Source organism: Globicephala melas, chromosome 18 (assembly GCF_963455315.2).
Source record: "Globicephala melas chromosome 18, mGloMel1.2, whole genome shotgun sequence".
Classification (NCBI taxonomy): Eukaryota; Metazoa; Chordata; class Mammalia; order Artiodactyla; family Delphinidae; genus Globicephala; species Globicephala melas.
The window spans coordinates 17068105-17076065 of record NC_083331.1 but is presented as its reverse complement, the minus strand read 5'-3'; positions in this window follow the sequence as shown (position 1 = coordinate 17076065).

Here is a 7961-nt window from a genome sequence, read left to right as displayed (position 1 = left end):
TGTAATCAGCTTGTGTACAATTCTCTGATTGGTTGATGTTGAGGTAATAGGGTGGTATCACAGGGATTAACATCAGTCCTTAGACCCCACTAAGCCTGGGGGCTACATGCTTATTGTCATCAAGTAGTTAAAGTCTTCCACTTGGTGTGGGTTTTTGCATTTGTAAAACAACTCAGATATCTAGGTACTTCAAAGAGGAGCTAAAGCAGAGGATATAGGGGGAGGGTTCTGCCCTGGGAAGGCCCCATAGGGCCTTGCTCAGTTAAAACAGAACCCATTGAAAGGAGAGGGATACAGGTTAACATCACCCAAGGGAAGAGATGTATAGGGCAGAGTCCAGGAGGAGTCCCAAAGTCAAGCTTCCAACTGTCCTTTCCCTGTTGAGTCATGATGCTGTTACCTCCTCCTGACCACAGTGTGTGACAGTATGCAAAGTATTGCCCACCAGGGAATCCCACTCGAGCCTTCGGTGTCCAGACTTTTTATTGGTGCTCATTCACACACTGCTTGTGTGACTAACATTTTATTTTTATTTAATTTTAACGTCTTTATTGGAGTATAATTGCTTTACAACGGTGTGTTAGTTTCTTCTGTATAACAAAGTCAATCAGCTATACATATACATATATCCCCATATCTGCTCCCTCTTGTGCCTCCCTCCCACCCTCCCTATCCCACCCCTCTATGTGGTCACAAAGCACTGAGCTGATCTCCCTGTGCTATGTGACTGCTCCCCACTAGCTATCTGTTTTACATTTGGTAGTGTATCTATGTCCATGCCACTCTCTCACTTCGTCCCAGCTTACCCTTACCCTTCCCTGTGTCCTCAAGTCCATTCTCTACATCTGCATGTGTGACTAACTTTTAGTCTGCAGACCTCTCAGAGGTTCAAGCTAATACCTTTAGTCTCCAATTTCTCTGGACCTGGGAATTTATACATTTCCCAAAGCCTCCATTATAAATCACATAGTTAGACCATTCAGTGACCAGATCCCCCTGAATGGCGTTAAAGAACCCCACAAAGACACTCCTGTCACGTAAAACATTCCAGGGGCCTACAGATCACCTCCTAGTAGCCAAGGGGCAAAAGCCAGATCTCTCTTTGGGTAAGGTTAATTCCTCTGTACACAATTACATTAATGAGACGTTTCTAGAAACTTACTGGTCAATCTTAAATCTCAGTAACTGGGACCACACCCCCTATTAATTATGTTTTTCAAGGTTCTCTCTTTCTCTAAACTTCTTAATGTCTCCCTTTTACCTCATTTCTGGATGTATATGCTGTTTTTGTCAGGCTGCCCTTAGAAATGTAAAGTTCTCTCTTTACTATGCAGAACAATCCATCTCTTTTGGATTTGCCCCAGTACAACCAGATTGAGCCCTGGAAGGCCTTTCTTGTCCTAAAAGCGCTTCAACCAATGAAGGTATTTTCCTCAACAAAAGAACCGTCTATTCTTGATTCATGCCACTCTTTAAGAAGGCAAATACTGAATGAAAGTAACCATCAGCCATAGATTTCTATACCCAGTTAAACTATCTTCAAAAAAGAAGATAAAATAAAGACGATTTTAAACAAACAAAAGTTGAAAGACTTCACTACCAAAAGTCCCTTACTAAAGGGACTTTCAAAGGATGTACACTGAGGAAGAAGGGAAATGGTCCCAGAAGGAACATCCATGATACAGGAGAAAAGTTGAGTAAACAAATAAACTAAAAGGTTAACAAGTGGGTTAATATTTTTTATTTTTTTCTCTAAGATTTATTTATTTTATAAATTTATTTATTTATGGCTGCATTGGGTCTTCGATGCTGCGTGTGGGCTTTCTCTAGTTGTGGCAAGCAGGGGCTACTCTTCGTTGCGGTATGTGGGCTTCTCATTCAGTGGCTTTTCTTGTTGCAGAGCACAGGCTCTAGGCATGCAGGCTTCAGTAGTTGTGGTGCATGGGCTCAGTAGTTGTGGCTCGCAGGCTTAGTTGCTCTGTGGCACGTGGGATCTTCCTGGATCAGGGCTCGAACTGCTGTCCCCTGCATTGGCAGGCGGATTCTTTTTGTGGTGCGCGGACCTCTCACTGTTGTGGCCTCTCCCGTTGCGGAACACACGCTCCGGACGCGCAGGCTCAGCGGCCATGGCTCATGGGCTCAGCTGCTCCGCGTCATGTGGGATCTTCCTGGACCGGGGCACGAACTCGTGTCCCCTGCATCGGCAGGCGGACTGTCAGCCACTGCGCCACCAGGGAAGCCCGGCAGACGAATTCTTAACCACTGCACCACCAGGGAAGTCCATGATTGCTTAAACTTTAAGTTCAAGAAAACCGGTCTGGATGGCAAACTGTACTTTGTAGTGTAGTTTAGTAAATGAACAAACAAGATCACAGAGATCAGCTTCTCTTTAGAATTGATTGCTTTGGAGCTGGAAGAGCTCACAGAGCTTTTCTATACCTGGTAGAAGAAATAGAGAATCAGGAAAGTACAACAGAGCTGCTGTGTTCTGACATAGAGAGGTGGGGCCATTCAAGAGCTCTGACCAGATCTCCTGACTGTCAGAGGACTGTGGAGATTTTCAAACTTGCAAAGCTGACCTGTTCTTCTCCACCTTGGGCTTCTCCACTGGGGAACTTTTGTGAAGCCTCTTTTATTTTTTTATCTTTATTTTTTTACATTTTTTTCACACCTTTATTGGAGTATAATGGCTTCATGGTGTTGTGTCAGTTTCTGCTGTACAACAAAGTGAATCAGCCATATGTATACATATATCCCCATATCCCCTCCCTCTTGAGCCTCCCTCCCACCCTCCCCATCCTATCCCTCTAGGTTGTCACAAAGCATTGAGTTGATCTCCCTGTTCTATGCAGCAGCTACCCACTAGCCATCCATTTTACATTTGGTAGTGTATATATGTCAGTGCTACTCTCTCAATTCATCCCAGCTTCCCCTCTCCACCCGTGTCCTCAAGTCTTTCTTTACGTCTGCATCTTTATTCCTGCTCTGCCACTAGGTTCATCAGTACCGCTTTTTTAGTTTCCAAATATGTACGTTAGCATATGGTATTTTTTTTCTCTTTCTGACTTACTTCACTCTGTATGACAGACTAGGTCCATTCATCTCACTACAAATAACTCAGTTTCATTTCTTTTTATGGCTGAGCAATATTCCATTGTATATATGTGCCACATGTTCTTTATCCATTCATCTGTCAATGGACATTTAGGCTGCTTTCATGTCCTAGCTATTGTAAATAGTGCTGCAGTGAACATTGTGGTACATGACTCTTTCTGAATTATGGTTTTCTCAGGGTATATGCCCACTAGTGCATATGACCCAGTAGTGCTGGGTCATATGGTAGTTCTATTTTTAGTTTTTTAAGGAACCTCCATACTGTTCTCCATAGTGGCTGTATCAATTTACATTCCCACCAACAGTGCAGGAGCTTCCTTTTTCTCCACACCCTCTCCAGCATTTATTGTTTGTAGATTTTTTGACAATGGCCATTCTGACCGGTGTGAGGTGATACCTCGTTGTAGTTTTGATTTGCATTTCTCTAACAATTAGTGATGTTGAGCAGCTTTTCATGTGCCTCTTGGCCATCTGTATGTCTTCTTTGGAGAAATGTCTATTTAGGTCTTCTGCCCATTTTTGGATTGGGTTGTTTGTTTTTTTGATATCGAGATGCATGAGCTGTTGTATATTTTGGAGATTAATCCTTTCTCAGTTGCTTCATTTGCAAATATTTTCTCCCATTCTGAGGGTTGTCTTTTCGTCTTGTTTATGGTTTCCTTTGCTGTGCAAAAGATTTTAAGTTTAATTAGGAGCCATTTGTTTATTTTTGGTTTTATTCCCATTTCTCTAGGAGGTGGGTCAAAAAGGATCTTGCTGTAATTTATGTCAAAGAGTGTTCTGCCTATGTTTTCCTCTAAGGGTTTTATACTGTCTGGCCTTACATTTAGGTTTTTAATCCATTTTGAGTTTATTTATGTTTATGGTGTTAGTGAGTGTTCTAGTTTCATTCTCTTACATGTAGCTGTCCGGTTTTCCCAGCACCACTTATTGAAGATTCTGTCTTTTCTCCATTGTATATTCTTGCCTCCTTTGTCAAAGATAAGGTGACCAAATGTGCATGGGTTTATCTCTGGGCTTTCTATCCTGTTCCATTGATCTATATTTCTGTTTTTGTGCCAGTACCATACTGTCATGATTATTGTAGCTTTGTAGTATAGTCTGAAGTCAGGGAGCCTGATTCCTCCAGCTCCGTTTTTCTTTCTTAAGATTGCTTTGGCTATTTGGGATCTTTTGTGTTTCTATATAAATTCTAAAATTTCTTGTTCTAGTTCTGTGAAAAATGCCATTGGTAATTTGATAGGGATTGCAATGAACCTGTAGATTTCTTTGGGTGGTATAATAATTTTCATGATGTTCATTCTTCCAAACCAGGAGCATGGTATATCTCTCCATCTGTTTATGTCATGTTTGATTTCTTTCATCAGTGTTTTCCAGTTCTCTGAGTATGGGTCTTTTGCCTCCTTAGGTAGGTTTATTCCTAGGTGTTTTAATCTTTTTGTTGTGATGTTTTTTGGGGTTTTTCTTGCAGTACGCAGGACTCTCACTATTGTGGCCTCTCCCATTGCGGAGCAAAGGCTCCAGATGCGCAGGCTTAGTGGCCATGGCTCATGGGCCTAGCCGCTCCGTGGCATGTGGGATCTTCCCAGACCGGGGCACGAACCCGTGTCCCCTGCATTGGCAGGCAGACTCTCAACCACTGCGCCACCAGGGAAGCCCTGTTGTGATGTTAAATGGGATTGTTTCCTTAATTTCCTTTTCTGATCTTTCATTGTTAGTGTATAGGAATGCAAGAGATTTCTTTGCATTAATTTTGTATCCTGCAACCTTACCAAATTCATTGATTAGTTCTAGTAGTTTTCTGGTGGCATCTTTAGGATTTTCTAGTATAGTGTTATGTCAAGGGCAAACAGTGACAGTTTCACTTTTTCTTTTCTAGTTTGTATTCCTTTTATTTCTTTTTTTCTCTCATTGCCGTGGCTAGGACTTCCAATACTATGTTGAATAATAGTGGCAAGAGTGGATCCTTGTCTTGTTCCTGATCTTAGAGGAAATGCTTTCAGTTTTTCACCATTGAGAATGATGTTTGCTGTGGGTTTGTCATATATGACTTTTATTATGTTGAGGTAGGTTCCCTCTATGCCCACTTTCTGGAGAGTTTGTATTACAAATGGGTGTTGACTTTTGTCAAAGGCTTTTTCTGTATGTATTGAGGTGATCGTATGGTCTTTATTCTTCAGTTTGTTAATATGGTATATTACATTGATTGTTTTGCATATATTGCAGAATCCTTGCATCCCTGGGTTAAATCCTACTTGACCATGGTTTATGATCTTTTTAATATGCTGTTGGATTTGGTTTGCTAGTATTTTGCTGAGGATTTTTGCATCTGTGTTCATCAGTGATATTGGTCTGTAATTTTCTTTTTTGTGGTATCTTTGTCTGGTTTGGTATCAGGGTGATGTGGCCTAGTAGAGTGAGTTTGGAAATATTCCTCCCTCTGCAATTTTTTGGAAGAGTTTGAGAAGGATAGGTGTTAACTCTTCTCTAAATGTTTGATAGAATTCACCTGTGAAGCCATCTGGTCCTGGACGTTAGTTTGTTGGAAGATTTTTAATTACAGTTTCAATTTTATTACCTGTGATTGGTATGATTATATTTTCCAGTTCTTCCTGGTTCAATCTTGGAAAGTTGTATGTTTCCATGTATTTGTCCATTTCTTCAAGGTTGTCCATTTTATTGCCATGTGGTTGCTTGTAGTAGTCTCTTATGGTCCTTTGTATTTTTGTGGTGTCAGTAATAATCTCTCCTTTTTCATTTCTAATTTTACTGATTTGAGTCATCTCCCTTTTTTTCTTGGTGAGTCTGGCTAAAGGTTTATAAATTTTGTTCATCTTCTCAAAGAAGCAATTTTTAGTTGTATTGATCTTTGCTATGTTTTCTGCATTTCTATTTCATTTATTTCTGCTCTGATCTTTATGATTTCTTTCCATCTACTCACTTTGGGTTTTCTTTGTTCTTCTTTTTCTAGTTGCTTTAGTTGTAAGGTTAGATTTTTATTTGAGATTTTTCTTGTTTCTGAGGTGAGCTTGAATTGCTCTGGACTTCCCTCTTAGAACTGCTTTTGCTGCATCCCATAGGTTTTGGATCGTTGTGTTTTCATTGTCATTTGTTTCTAGATATTTTTAAATTTCTTCTTTGATTTCTTCAGGGATCTCTTGGCTATTTAGCAGTGCACTGTTTAGCCTCCATGTATTTGTGTTTTTTAGAGTTTTTTTCCTGTAATTGATTTCTAATCTCATAGCGTTGTGGTCGGAAAAGTTGCTTGATACAATTTCAATTTTCTTAAAATTTCCAAGGCTTGATCTGTGACCCAAGATATGATACATTTCGGAGAATGTTTCGTGTGCACTTGAGAAGAAAGTGTATTCTTCCGCTTTTGGGTGGAATGTCCTAAAAATATCACTTAAGTCTATCTGGTCTATTGTGTCATTTAAAGCTTGTGTTTCGTTATTGATTTTCTGTCTGGATGATCTGTCCATTGGTGTAAGTGAGGTGTTAATACCCCCACTATTATTGTGTTACTGTCGATTTCTTCTTTTATGGCTGTTAACATTTGCCTTATATATAGAGAAGCTCCTATGTTGGGTGCATAAATATTTATAATTGTTATTTTTTGTTCTTGGATTGATCCCTTGATCATTATGTAGTGTCCTTCCTTATCTCTTGTAACAGTCTTTATTTTAAAGTCTGTTTTATCATATGAGTATTGCTACTCCAGCTTTCTTGTGATTTCCATTTGCATGGAATATCTTTTTCCAACCCCTCACTTTCTGTCTGTCTGTGTCCCTAGGTCTGAAGTGTGTGTCTTGTAGACAGCATATATAAGGGTCTTGTTTTTGTAGGCATTCAGCCAGTCTGTGTCTTTTGGTTGGAGCATTTAATCCATTTACATTCAAGGTGATTATTGATATGTATGTTCCTATTACCATTTTCTTAATTGTTTGGGTTTGCTTTTGTAGGTCTTCTTCTCTTGTGTTTCCTGGTTAGAGAAGTTCCTTTAGTATTTGTTGTAAAGCTGGTTTGGTGGTGCTGAATTCTCATAGCTTTTGCTTGTCTGTAAAGGTTTTAATTTCTCCGTCGAATCTGAACGAGATCCTTGCTGGGTAGAGTAATCTTGGTTGTAGGTTTTTCCCTTTCATCACTTTAAATATATCCTGCCACTCCCTTCTGACCTGTAGAGTTTCTGCTGAGAAATCAGCTGATAACCTTATGGGGATTCCCTTATATTTTATTTTTTGCTTTTCCCTTGCTGCTTTTAATATTTTTTCTTTGAACCTAATTTGTGTTAGTTTGATTAATATGTGTCTTTGTTTGTTTCTCCTAGCGTTCATCCTGTATGGGACTCTCTGTGCTTCCTGGACTTGAGTGGCTATTTCCTTTCCCATGTTAGGGAAGCTTTTTACTATAATGGCTTCAAATTCTTTCTCAGACCCTTTCTCTTTCTCTTCCTCCTCTGGGACCCCTATAATTCAAATGTCGGTGTGTTTAATGGTGTCCCAGAGGTCTGTTTTCATTCTTTTTTCTTATTCTGCTCTGAGGTAGTTATTTCCACTATTTTATCTTCCAGGTCACTTATCCGTTCTTCTGCCTCAGTTATTCTGCTATTGATTCCTTCCAGAGTATTTTTAATTTCAGTTACTCTGCTGTTTGCTCTTTAGTTCTTCTAGGTCCTTGTTAAATATTTCTTGTATTTTCTCCATTCTGTTTCTGAGATTTTGGATCATCTTTACTATCATTACTCTGAATTCTTTTTCAGGTAGCTTGCCTATATCGTCCTCATTTATTTGGTCTTGTAGGTTTTAACCTTGCTCCTTCATCTGTAACATATTTTTTTGTTGTTACAT